At 52.5% G+C, this 13432-nt stretch overlaps 1 long non-coding RNA gene across 1 annotated transcript in view; it reads right to left on the bottom strand.

The window, feature by feature from the left end:
- Positions 1-2497: 2497 nt before the first annotated feature.
- The window catches only part of LOC141151026 (uncharacterized), a 120500-nt gene continuing 109565 nt past the window's right edge, over positions 2498-13432 (bottom strand). The window contains exons 2-3 of the long non-coding RNA XR_012246971.1: positions 10054-10126; positions 2498-3292 (exon numbers count right to left, since the gene is read on the bottom strand). This is a non-coding gene — a long non-coding RNA (uncharacterized lncRNA). The remainder of the gene's footprint in view (positions 3293-10053; positions 10127-13432) is intronic.

The raw sequence follows: 13432 nt of genomic DNA, 5'->3' as shown, positions 1-13432 counted from the left end.
GGTACTGAGGGACTGTTTGAATGCAATGAAGTGCTCATTGGAGTGGGACCTTTTCCATCTACGCTCAGCAACCCTGGAGGCCCGTCGCAGTTCTTTAGTTAGGCTGGTGTGCCAGGGTTGTCTGTTGATTGTGCGAGCTTTGGTATGTGTGAGGGGGGCGACTGAATCGAGAGCTGCAGCTATTGTGGTGTTGTATAAAGTGGCAGCAACATCTGCATCATGTAAGGAACTAATGTCTGTAAGAGGGAGAAGGGATTCAGAGAGTGAGTGTAGCTCAAGGTGTTTGAGATTTCTGCCAGGGTATGCAAGTTTGTGGAGTGGGGATTGTTGCCCTGGAGAGGAGAGGGTAGAGAATGTAAGTAGGTTGTGGTCAGAGAGAGGGAGAGGCGAGTTAGAGAAGTTAGATAGGGAACAGAGGCAGGTGAAGATGAGGTCCAGTGTGTGGCCGTCTTTGTGGGTGGGTGTGGAAGACCACTGAGTAAGACCGAAGGAGGAAGTGAGGGATAGAAGCTTAGAGGCAGCTGAGAGGGAAGTGTCAATGGGGATGTTGAAGTCGCCCATGAGGATAGTGGGGATGTCAACGGACAGGAAATGAAGTAGCCAAGTGGTGAAGTGGTCAAAGAAAGTGATAGCTGATCCTGGGGGGACGTAGATGACAGCCAGTTGGAGGTTGGAGGGGGAGTAAATGCGCACGCAGTGCACTTCAAAAGAGGGGAGAGTAATTGAGGGTGGCAGTAGGATATGGGTGAAGGAGCAGTTATCTGAGAGGAGGAAACCTATTCCTCCACCGTGCTTGCTGGTGGGGCGGGGGGTATGGGAGAGGTGGAATCCGCCGTAGGAAAGTGCAGCAGGAGAGGCTGTGTCGGAGGGGGTGAGCCAGGTTTCAGTGATGCCGAGGAAGGAAAGCTTGTTAGTGATGAAGAGGTCGTGAATGTAGGAAAGTTTGTTGCAGACGGAGCGAGCGTTAAATAGAGCTCCTGTTAGGGGGACTGGGGAAGCGGGGGCTGGGCAGATGGGTATAAGGTTAGAAGGGTTACAAGAGTTTGGGATAGATCGTGGGTAGGAGGTGGAAGTGACTGTGGGGATGTGGTGAGGAGGGCCGGGATGTGGAGAGATGTCGCCGGCAGTGAGGAGGAGCAGAGAAAGCGTTAGTAGGTGGGAGCAGGAGAGGGCATGAGGTGGCTGCCTGTGTTTGGAGGCAAAGGATTGTATGTTGAGGAATAGCTCTGAGGAGGAGGTGAGATGGGTAGGGAGAATGGAGGGAGAGATGAAGAGTTCATTACTAGGTGTAGGGATTAGGGGTGGTTGGAAAAGGTGAAGGATTAAGGGGGTGAGAGTGAAAACAAACACAAACATTGTTTACAGTGACTTAGTATCCAGTTACTTTCAGTTCACTTCAGGTTCAATTCAGAATTAATTCATATTTCTCACACTTAAGCAATGGACACTTAAGGTGATGGACACAGACTAAAGTCTAACAGACTCCTGGCCCACAAAATATTTGTAACAGAATGCATTCAGCTGTGAACCAGGGGGAGTGGTCTGTGCTCATCTTGATCAGCTGATTAAGGCTGAACCAGATGCTGAATACTCAAAGGTTAAGGAAACAAGGTCATAAATGAAAGTGGGGGGTAGCTGGTGTAACTTGAAGAACATACCATTAGTAAATAGGAGCAGAGAGGTATAGAGAAGGCTGCATGGAAATCAGGATGGGAAAGTTGGGTCACGTACCATTAGTAAATAGGAGCAGAGAGGTATAGAGAAGGCTGCATGGAAATCAGGATGGGAAGGTTGGGTCACGTACCATTAGTAAATAGGAGCAGAGAGGTATAGAGAAGACTGTATGGAAATCAGGATGGGAAGGTTGGGTCACGTACCATTAGTAAATAGGAGCAGAGAGGTATAGAGAAGGCTGCATGGAAATCAGGATGGAAGGTTGGGTCACGTACCATTAGTAAATAGGAGCAGAGAGGTATAGAGAAGGCTGCATGGAAATCAGGATGGGAAGGTTGGGTTGACGCACCCCTGGGCCTGTGTCGCGCTGCGTTGCGCACGCGGGAGCTTACCCGGAGCCGGATCTCTTGAGGGTTGTAGTCTCGTGGCGGTGATCCGGTCCGTGCCCAGGGAGTCAGACTAAGTGGCGCTGTATTAGCGGTAGATGTTGGACGACTACGCCACCCGTTGAGTACAGCTGAGGAGCTGCTGCTGCAGGGCAGACCGCTGAGGCCGGTGGTAGGATTGTGCAGCGTGATAGTATAACCCCCAACGGGAGGGGTATGGCCTCAGGGCAGCCGACGTGAATGATGGGGGTAGCAGGAACCACTCGGAGACGGTACGGTGTAGTTCAGGGTCTTTACTGGTGACAAAGATAGACCCTCCCGGAGTACTGGCTAGCGATTGGGGCCTGGTCAGTCCTTGAGCAGATAGGATCTCCCCTGGCCAGGCGGAGTTGTAGGCCTCCCAAACTAACGATACTCTTCTGGCTACCTTGCTAGAGGCGGGTATAAGTAGCCCACGTCCCTGAGTGTACCGTGTGGTGCTCACCCGTATGGCCGGTGACTCGGGGCCTTCTAGTAGCTTTCGCTCCACGACGGCGGTGCTGGTCCCACGCGTGTGACCGTGCCTTCGGGTTTCTGGGCCAGAGGACCTGCAATCCCCTGCCGGTCGGTTTCTGCTGCTGGGTAGGAGTTAGTCCCCACAGCCTCGGACTCCGGGTCCGGTGATAACTTCTCAGTCAGGGCGAGCTCTGCAGCTGCCAGCCCCTGACTCCTTGTAGCACTGCTCCCACAGAGCTCCTGTTGTTTCTTCCTATGCTGCTTCTCTTCTCTACTTCTTCTCTACTCACTAACCCTGCCTCAGCCCTAGGTTTATATAGGGGAAGTTCTTCCCCTCCCAGGACTGGGCAGGAGGTGTGGCATGCATAGGATCCCTGACCAAGAGACCTCCCACCTGCTCTCAGACGTAATATCTCTATCACTGTGGCAACCAGACCCCTGGGGTGTCACATTCCCCCCTAGTGAAATTTAGTACTCCGGGACTAAACATATTTTTAGAAAAACATAACAAGGTATAAACAATAATAATACAATAAGAAAAACACATAAAGATGGTTACGGCGTGTCCGCAACCGGGTGCAATTTTGAAGAAAACAAAGGTGTCCATTTCACCAAAACAGGGAGACGTAACCAGGTAGGGGTCTGTCCTGCCCCGAGTCCTTATCAGTCTTTTAGTCCATCCTGGGTTACGCTCCAACTAATTGTACAAGGATTCCCGGTAAATCCACCAAGGACTCCTAAAAATAACCAGAAACACATAATTATTTACAAGCAACAAGAAAAACAGGTAACCACAAATAAAACAATTTATACATTTCAAATCCTCCAACGTGCGGGTAACTGGCCTCTAGTGGCCCTAGTGGACCTACGGAGCTGACTGTCTAGCCCTGAACTACAGGGTGTAGGAGCTGTCAAGGGTAAACTGGGCAGCTGTCTACCGGCTCTTTGGCTCACTAGGGGTACGGCAGGCTCACTATAAGCAGAGGGTTGATCCTCCTGTTCTGCTTGTGTGGAGTCTTCTGCCTCCTGGACCGGCTGTTCTTCCAGCTCTACCTGTTGCTCCGTAGGTGCTTGGGATGCTGGTTGGAGGAAGGTGAGTACGGGTACCACAACTGCGCCATTGACTTGAGTCCAAGACCGAGGGAAGTCTCCGAGCACAGTACTAACCATGTATTCCCTTTCCTCTACGGGTCGTGGGTCTTCTTGTTCCTCTTCAGGGTTCCGTAGCTGTTCGGGACACTTCTTCAGGTGATCCCGGGATACAATGGTTGTGGTTTCCCCTCCGTCTTTACTGATGGTACAGACCTTTGGGTTGTCGTGGCTTGAGGGCAGTACGATGTACGGGTCCTTCTCCCACTGGTCGTCCAACTTGTGGAGCCGCCTTTTCCTCTTCAAGACCTGCTCTCCGGGTACCAGGGGAACAGCGGGAGCATACTGGTTGTAAGTTTTCTCTTGTCTTTCCCTAGCTTGACAGAGACTTCGCTCCACGCTCTCCTGTACTTTCCGGTACTGCTGCTGCCTCTCTGTGTCCCAGTCTGCTTCTGGTGAAGTGTCCTCGGGTGTCAGGACTCCCATCTCCAGGTCAACAGGTAGCTTACCAGGCCTTGCCCTCATCAGGTAAGCCGGGGTACAGTTGGTGGAACCTACCGGGATGTGGTTGTATAGGTCCACCAGATCGGGCAGCTTCTCAGGCCACAGACTGCGTTCTTCCAGGGGCAACGTTTTCAGAAGATCAATTACCACCTGGTTCATTTTCTCACAAAGTCCATTAGTTTGCGGATGATAGGGTGTCGTCCTTATCTTCCGGCAGCCATACAGATTGCAGAATTCCTGGAAGACCTCCGCTTCAAAGGCAGGTCCCTGGTCCATCAGCACTTGGTCCGGGTACCCGTGTGGACGGCAGAAGTGCTGCTGGAAGGCTCTAGCTGCTGTTCGAGCTGTTAAGTCCTTGACGGGGACGACAACCAAGAACCGGGAGTAGTGATCCACGATGGTTAGTGCGTAAACGTAGCCACTTCTGCTTGGGGTCAGTTTTACATGATCCAAGGCTACCAGTTCCAACGGCTGCCGGGTGACGATGGACTGCAGGGGAGTCTTCTGACTGGCACGGTCCTTCCTTCTTAGGTTGCACGGGCCACAGTCTCTGCACCACCTCTCGATGGTTCCCCTCATGCCTACCCAGTGGAACCGCCCGCGCAGCAGGAACTCCAGCTTCTTCCATCCGAAGTGTCCAGCCCCGTCGTGGTATGCCTCCATCACCATGGCTGCGTCTCTCCGTGGCACCACTACTTGCCAGATTAGTTCATGCGTCCGGGAGTTAACCATTCTGCGGCACAACTTCCCCTTGTAAAGGAACAGTCGACTTTTCTCAGCCCACAGTTGCTTGGCTTCCTCCGGAGCGTCTGGGTCAAGGCGAGCCTCTGGCCGAGTCAGCATCTCCTTCACCAGTCGGACGGCAGGGTCACTGTCTTGCGTTTCCTCCCAGTTGTAGTGAGGCAAGGGGTTAAACGTAGCGGCTTGCTTACTCCTTACCCGATGGGAATACTGGATAGTCCCATGACGGTGGAACGCGGGGAGTTCAACTTCTTCCAGTCCCTCTGGATCTTCTCCTACGTCCGGTAGGTTTGGCATCCTGGACAGGGCGTCCGCGTTGGTATTGGAGTGTCCTGCCCGGTATTTGATTGTGAATTCGTAGTTGGACAGACGGGCCATCCATCTCTGCTCTAGGGCACCGAGTCTTGCCGTGTCCAGGTGTGTCAACGGGTTGTTATCCGTGTACACGGTGAACCGGGAAGAAGCGAGGTAGTGCTTAAAGCGTTCGGTGACTGCCCACACCACTGCCAGGAACTCTAGCTTAAATGAGCTGTAATTCTCAGGGTTTCTCTCGGTGGGTCGCAGTTTTCGTCTGGCGTAAGCGATTACTCGTTCTTTCCCCTGCTGGATCTGGGACAGCACGGCTCCTAGCCCGATGTTACTTGCGTCGGTGTAGAGGATAAAGGGCTGGCTGTAATCAGGGTACGCCAGGATTTCATCCCCCGTGAGGGCCATCTTCAGCTGGCGGAAGGACTCTTCTTCTAACTTCTCCCATCTGAAGGGTGGCTTCTGGTTCTTGGCCTTCCGGGACTGGCCTATCAGGAGGTCCTGCATAGGAGCTGCCTTTTTGGTGAAACCGGGGATGAATCTGCGGTAATAGCCTACCAACCCGAGGAACTGCCGCACTTCCTTTACACTGGAGGGACTTGGCCATTCCTTAATTGCGGTGATCTTATCAGGGTCGGGAGCCACTCCATCAGCGCTCACCACGTGTCCCAGGTACTGCACCTTTGGTTTCAGGAGGTGACACTTGGAGGGTTTCACCTTTAGGCCGTAGCTTGCCAGAGCTTCGAACACTTCCGCCAGGTGTTTCAGGTGGTCCTCATACGTCTTGGAATATACAATGACATCGTCCAGGTACAACAAGACCGTCTCGAAGTTTCTGTGGCCCAGACAGCACTCCATTAATCGTTGGAAGGTTCCTGGTGCGTTGCAGAGTCCGAACGGCATGCAGGTAAACTCGCTAAGTCCCATCGGGGTGGTGAATGCGGTCTTCTCCCGGTCCGCCTCTGCTACAGGAACCTGCCAGTACCCACTAGTGAGATCTAAGGTAGAGAAGAAGTTAGCAGATCTTAAAGCAGCCAAAGACTCCTCTATCCTTGGTAAGGGGTACGCATCCTTGTGTGTGATACGGTTGATTTTCCGGTAATCTACACACATCCTCATGGTGTTGTCTTTCTTTTTGACTAAGACTAGTGGAGCTGCCCAGGGGCTACAGCTATCCCTGATCACCCCAGCCTCCTTCATGTCTCTAAGCATCCCCTTGGCGTGTTGGTAGTGTGCAGGGGGTACGGGTCGATACCTCTCTTTTATGGGAGGATGGTCTCCCGTGGGGATGTGGTGTTCTACCCCCTTGACTCGCCCGAAGTCTAACGGGTGTTTACTAAACACTCTCTCGTACTCTTGAACCACCCGATAGACTCCCTGTTTCTGGTGTGAGGGAGTGGAGTCAGTACCCAAATGTAGTTGCTGACACCAGTCCTCCATTGTTTTCTGAGAGCCGTTATCTTCCTCTGGGGAAGATGGAGGCAAGGGTTCTACGGACTGTATGGAATCTTGATTGATGGTATACAATTTGGCTAGCGTGGCATACCGGGGCAGGTACACTTCCCTCTTCCCGATATTTATTATGCGAACGGGCACCCTCCCATGGCGTACATTGACCACCCCCCGTGCTGTCAAAATGGTGGGCCTACTGTCTGAGTAAACTGGTTCTACCATTGCCTGGTAATCTCTACCTCTCAGACCAATAGCTGCCCGGCACCAAATCATCATTTCACTTTTCGGGGGCATGGCAATAGGGAAAGGGTCACACATTCGCACGCTACCAATCTCACCACCGGAGAGTTCTAGCTGTTGCCGTCGCATCAGTGCCCGGATCTCTTTCTGGAGCACTCGCTGCTGGCCGGAGCTGGCGTTCTTGGCAACCTGCTGTAAAAGGAAAATCACCTCTGCAAGACAATTTTCAATTACATTAGTTCCTAGAGTTATCTTTGGGTGACTCTCGTGTTTGTCAATGTCTACAATGATCAGTCCCTGTGCTGCCAGTTCGACTCTACCGATTTTAATGGTCACCTCTTTAAATCCAATCTGTGGCACGGGCTGACCATTGCTGGCGATGATACTCAAGTCGTCGTCAGGGTAGCGGGTGATATCCGAGTCATTCCAGTACTGCTTGAAGAGCACGTACGGGATGGTGGTGACCTGTGACCCGGTGTCCAGTAGGGCACTCATAGGAATGCCATCCAGTACCACGGGTAAGACTGGACGTCCTCCCACATATTTGTCGCGCCAGTTCGATGGGCCTGGTGATCTTTTTCCTGGGGGTTGGCCCTCTACCCCAGGTTGTGCCAGTTTAAAGGACAGTACCTTGCCATATGTCACGGTTGATTGCAGCGGCGGCAGATGGGTCGTCCGTCCTCGTTGTATCGGTCGCTGGGTCTTCCTCTGGCCGGTGGGGTCCTCCTTGGTCGACGCCACGGGATGTCCTCCGGTCCGGATGCCAGCTGGATCTTCCCTGGAGTGGAAACCTGTAAAGACTGCACAGTTCGGGTTAGCGCAGCAACGCTTTTAGCTAGCTCTTGGACCTGATGGTGCAGGTCTGGAGCCGGGTCATTGTTCAAAGCCTGCGCATCAGCTCCCACAGGCCCTGCTGACAAGGGCGCCGCCTCCTGGTGGTAAGTGGTAGTGGGGCGTCTGTGGGTCACAACGCCACCTGGTGCCGGTTCTCGAAGCACCCGGATGGCTCTGTCCTTGAACTGTGCAAATCCCAGATGAGGGTCCTGTAAGGCCATTGCCCGCAACTGGGTTCGGTGGGCATTGCAATATAAACCCTCTATAAATTGTTCAGTCAACAGCCTGTCCTCGTCTCCCACGCCGTCAGGGTCGGTCTGCTTAATGGCTCTCAGGGCCTCTTGTAGGTTCAGGGCATAGTCCCTTATACTCTCATGTGCCCGCTGTTTGCACCCGTAGAATCTAAGCTTGATCTCGGCTGAGGTGCGGGTATCAAAGGTGTCCCTCAGCCGGGTTAGTATCCCTGCGACAGTCCTCCCCCCAGGTGGCCAGGACTTTACCTCCCTTTGGGCTGCCCCGGTTAATTGGGCCACCAGGATGCTCACTTTTTGCTCCTCTGTGAGGGGGTACACCTGGAAGAGGCTATCCAGCTTTTCTCTAAAGTCATGCAGAGTATGTGACTCCCCTGAGTACTGGGGTAGCCAGGCTGCCCCCGGGATATAGGGCATGGTGAAAGGCATGACCGCAACAGTGGTGGCGCTGGCGGGGGTTGAAGCGGTGAAGCTCTCCTCCGTATCCGACATCCTTCTCCCCCCTAGTGGACCGTGGCCTACCTTGCGATGATCCTCTTCCGTAGGCCGCGGCTCTGCAGTGGATCGTCAGGGTTGAGGACCTTCCGTCGCGCTCCTGTGACGTCGGCGTCTGCTGGGCTCCTTCCAGGACCTTACGCAACGTCCGGACGTGAGGCGGGGCTTCAGTTCTCGCGCGCTTTCGGAGTCCACGCCCCTCTTCTTCCCGCGCGGCGTCCTCAAGATGGCGTCCAATGGCGGGAAAACTCCACGTGTGGCGGGAAGAAGGCTGAAGATGGCTCCGGATGGCGGGAAAACTCCAACGATGGCGGGAAGGAAGCGGAAGATGGCGCCGGATGGCGGGAATCTTCACCACAGGTAAGTTTGAACAGTCTTTTTCAGGCACGCAGTACCCGGTGGTTGCGGGCACGAGATCCTGCCGACTACGCCAAAAGTTGACGCGCCCCTGGGCCTGTGTCGCGCTGCGTTGCGCACGCGGGAGCTTACCCGGAGCCGGATCTCTTGAGGGTTGTAGTCTCGTGGCGGTGATCCGGTCCGTGCCCAGGGAGTCAGACTAAGTGGCGCTGTATTAGCGGTAGATGTTGGACGACTACGCCACCCGTTGAGTACAGCTGAGGAGCTGCTGCTGCAGGGCAGACCGCTGAGGCCGGTGGTAGGATTGTGCAGCGTGATAGTATAACCCCCAATGGGAGGGGTATGGCCTCAGGGCAGCCGACGTGAATGATGGGGGTAGCAGGAACCACTCGGAGACGGTACGGTGTAGTTCAGGGTCTTTACTGGTGACAAAGATAGACCCTCCCGGAGTACTGGCTAGCGATTGGGGCCTGGTCAGTCCTTGAGCAGATAGGATCTCCCCTGGCCAGGCGGAGTTGTAGGCCTCCCAAACTAACGATACTCTTCTGGCTACCTTGCTAGAGGCGGGTATAAGTAGCCCACGTCCCTGAGTGTACCGTGTGGTGCTCACCCGTATGGCCGGTGACTCGGGGCCTTCTAGTAGCTTTCGCTCCACGACGGTGGTGCTGGTCCCACGCGTGTGACCGTGCCTTCGGGTTTCTGGGCCAGAGGACCTGCAATCCCCTGCCGGTCGGTTTCTGCTGCTGGGTAGGAGTTAGTCCCCACAGCCTCGGACTCCGGGTCCGGTGATAACTTCTCAGTCAGGGCGAGCTCTGCAGCTGCCAGCCCCTGACTCCTTGTAGCACTGCTCCCACAGAGCTCCTGTTGTTTCTTCCTATGCTGCTTCTCTTCTCTACTTCTTCTCTACTCACTAACCCTGCCTCAGCCCTAGGTTTATATAGGGGAAGTTCTTCCCCTCCCAGGACTGGGCAGGAGGTGTGGCATGCATAGGATCCCTGACCAAGAGACCTCCCACCTGCTCTCAGACATAATATCTCTATCACTGTGGCAACCAGACCCCTGGGGTGTCACAGGGTCACATACCATTAGTAAATAGGAGCAGAGAGGTATAGAGAAGGCTGCATGGAAATCAGGATGGGAAGGTTGGGTCATGTACCATTAGTAAATAGGAGCAGAGAGGTATACAGAAGGCTGCATGTAAATCAGGATGGGAAGGTTGGGTCACGTACCATTAGTAAATAGGAGCAGAGAGGTATAGAGAAGGCTGCATGGAAATCAGGATGGGAAGATTGGGTCACGGACCTGTAAGAATAATGGATAAACAGAGATGCTGATTAGAGTGCGGTGTTGGCAGGTAAGGTACAGTCTGCATGCATCATATTATTCACAATTAATTCATATTTCTCACACTTAAGCAATGGACACTTAAGGTGATGGACACAGACTAAAAGTTCAGATATAAGACAAATTAAGGTACTACAGGTATGCTTTAAAGCATACCTCCACTGTCATAAGAAAAAAGATTATAGTGCAGGACTTTGCACTGAAGATGGTATATACGATCAAAGAACAGGACGTTTCCTAATTTAGAGCAGCCCGCAGCACAGACCTTTGATGATACATGTTGCAGATTTGCAGCAAAAACCTCTATCAGTTTTGGTCAGTATTTTTTCTCAGGAGTGGGAGTCAAAACCAGGAGTGGATGATAAATGCAGAATTGGTGCACTTGTTTATACAACCCCTGACAAAAATCATGGAATCACCAGGCTCGAAGGATGTTCATTCAGTTGTTTAATGTTGTTGATAAAAAGCAGATCACAGACATGGCACAAAACTAAAGTCATTTCAAATGGCAACTTTAGGGCTTTAAGAAACACTAGAAATCAAGATTAAAAATGTGGTACTCAGTAAGGGTAATTTTTTTCAGACCAAGCAGAGGGAAAAAATTATGGAATCACCCTGTAAATTTTCATTTCCAAAACTAACACCTGCATCAAATTAGATCTGCTCGTTAGTCTGCATCTAAAAAGGAGTGATCACACCTTGGAGAGCTATTGCACCAAGTGAACTGACATGAGTCATGGCTCCAACACGAGAGATGTTAATTGAAACAAAGGAGAGGATTATCAATCTCTTAAAAGAAGGTAAATCATCACGCAATGTTGCAAAAGATGTTGGTTGTTCACAGTCAGCTGTGTCTAAAATCTGGACCAAATACAAACAACATGGGAAGGTTGTTAAAGGCAAACATACTGGTAGACCAAGGAAGGCATCGAAGCGTCAAGACCGGAAAGTTAAAGCAATATGTCTCCAAAACAGGAACAAATGAGGAACGAATGGGAGGAAACTGGAGTCAATGTCTGTGACTGAACTGTAAGAAACTGCCTAAAGGAAATGGGATTTCCATACAGAAAAGCTAAATATAAGCCATCATTAACACCTAAACAGAAAAAAACAAGGTTACAATGGGCTAAGGAAAAGCATTCGTGGACTGTGGATGACTGGATGAAAGTCATATTGTAACATACCTGGTGGCGGGCTTGCATGGTGCACCATCTCTCACTATGCAAGATCGCAAACTTGATCTTCAGTCCAGTCTGCTAGCCTGGCTTCTATTCATGCTGTCTGTTTGTCTCTGTTCTGACTGCTTAGGGCGGTGGCCCGGTTACTTCCTGGTTTTTGTAGCTGCTGTGGGCACACCCCGAATGCGTCCTCAGCCTATTGCTGTCTGTTACTGGATACTTAAACCAGCTCCACCTTGAAGCTGGTGCCTGAGCAATTATTATCCTCAGAGGGCTTCTTGCCGCTCATGTGCCAGGTCCTGTTCTGTTTTTCTTGCCTGTCTGCCTTCCTGGAGGCTGTATTCCCAGGCCTGTCTGAACACGCTCCTAGCCTGTTTGTCCTGCCTTCTGGGGGCCGCATACCCAGACCTGTTGTCTGTGTCTTCTAGCCTGTTTGTCCGCCTTTCTGGGGACCGCATACTCAGACTCACTCCTGTATCTCACTGCAGTGTCAGTTCCTGTCTTAACACTCAGTTCCTGTCTGAACACTCTCCTAGCCTGTTACCTGTTTTTCTTTATGTCTGTACCTTTCCTTTTTCTGCAGAGTCTGAACCTGCACCTAACTCCTACTCGCTGTCGCTGTACTTCCGTTTGTGAGTTTGGAGTCCACTCGCTACTTCTTTGCAAGTACCTTGTGTGTATCTGGTTCTGCCTTTCCCTTCCAGTCTGTTCCGTGTGAACAGAGCCCTGTCCCCTCTGCTCTGTCTTTGCTCACCGCTATGGCGGTTTTCCCCTTGCTCTGCCTTGCTTACCGCCACGGCGGTTTATCTCTGCTCTGCCTTACTTACCAGTCTGGCGGTTCCTGCCCGCTCAGCCTTGTCTACCCCATCTGCGGTTTCGCTCTGCTCAGCCTTGTCCACCGCATCTGCGGTTTTGCTCTGCTTAGCCTTGTCCACCGCATCTGCGGTTTCGCTCTGCTCAGCTTTGTCCACCGCATCTGCGGTTTCGCTCTGCTCAGCCCTGTCCACCGCACCTGCAATTTCGCTCTGCTCAGCCCTGTCTACCGCACTTGCGGTTTCGCTCTGCTCAGCCCTGTCCACCGCACCTGCAATTTCGCTCTGCTCAGCCCTGTCCACCGCACCTGCGGTTTCGCTCTGCTCAGCCCTGTCCACCGCACCTGCGGTTTCGCTCTGCTCAGCCTTGTCCACCGCATCTGCGGTTTCGCTCTGCTCAGCCCTGTCCACCGCACCTGCGGTTTCGCTCTGCTCAGCCGTGTCCACCGCACCTGCGGTTTCGCTCTGCTCAGCCGTGTCCACCACACCTGCGGTTTCGCTTTACTCTGCTTGATTACCTCATCTGCGGCTCTGAACCCGTCTCCCAGTCTGTACTGGACCCTACCCAGCCGGTGCTCTAACCTGCCTGTTCTTGTATTCCCCGGTGTGGGTCAACAGCCGTGTCCGGGGTCTGACCTGGAGTCGCACCTGGTCCCTCTGCTCGGTTCCTCCCTGGTGCACGGCGTCGTAGCCGTCGTGCGACCTGGGTCGGATCGGGTTGATACTTAGTTACGCCCCTCCAGGCACTCTCCGGTTCATGGCACAGTGGGATCACTAATCACGCACACGCCAGTCAGTTCGGGCGTGTGCATAACAGTTTGCTCAGGCCATGGTTCCAGTTGAGCCCCAGGGCCCTTCGCTCTCAGAGACATTTTGAATCTGTGTCCAGCGAATACGTGCATTAAAAATAAAAAAATAAATTAATTAATTAATTTAAAAAAAAATAAAAAATTTCTCTAGCTATGGCCCAGGCGATTTATGCACCAGCCCAAATGGATCTATCAGCACTTGTTCCTGCGGATCCGACATGGTACTATGGGGATCCTAAACAAAGCCGTGCATTTGTGGAGCAATGCATGCTGCATTTCAAGTTCTACCCTCTCTATTTTCCTACCGATTGGGCTAAAGTGGCATTTATGATATCCTACCTAGCGGGTGATGCCTTAAAATGGATCACCCCCCTATGGGAAGCATGGGATCCTATCGTCCTTGACCTGCAGGCCTTCCTGGTGGCCTTTCTAATGGTCTTCGATGACCCCAATCCTGAAGCCTCT

Source organism: Phyllobates terribilis, unplaced genomic scaffold, assembly GCF_046119375.1.
Source record: "Phyllobates terribilis strain yellow unplaced genomic scaffold, ASM4611937v1 Scaffold_1__5_contigs__length_1240528914, whole genome shotgun sequence".
NCBI classification, from domain to species: Eukaryota; Metazoa; Chordata; class Amphibia; order Anura; family Dendrobatidae; genus Phyllobates; species Phyllobates terribilis.
This window is presented reverse-complemented; position numbering and strand designations above follow the sequence as displayed.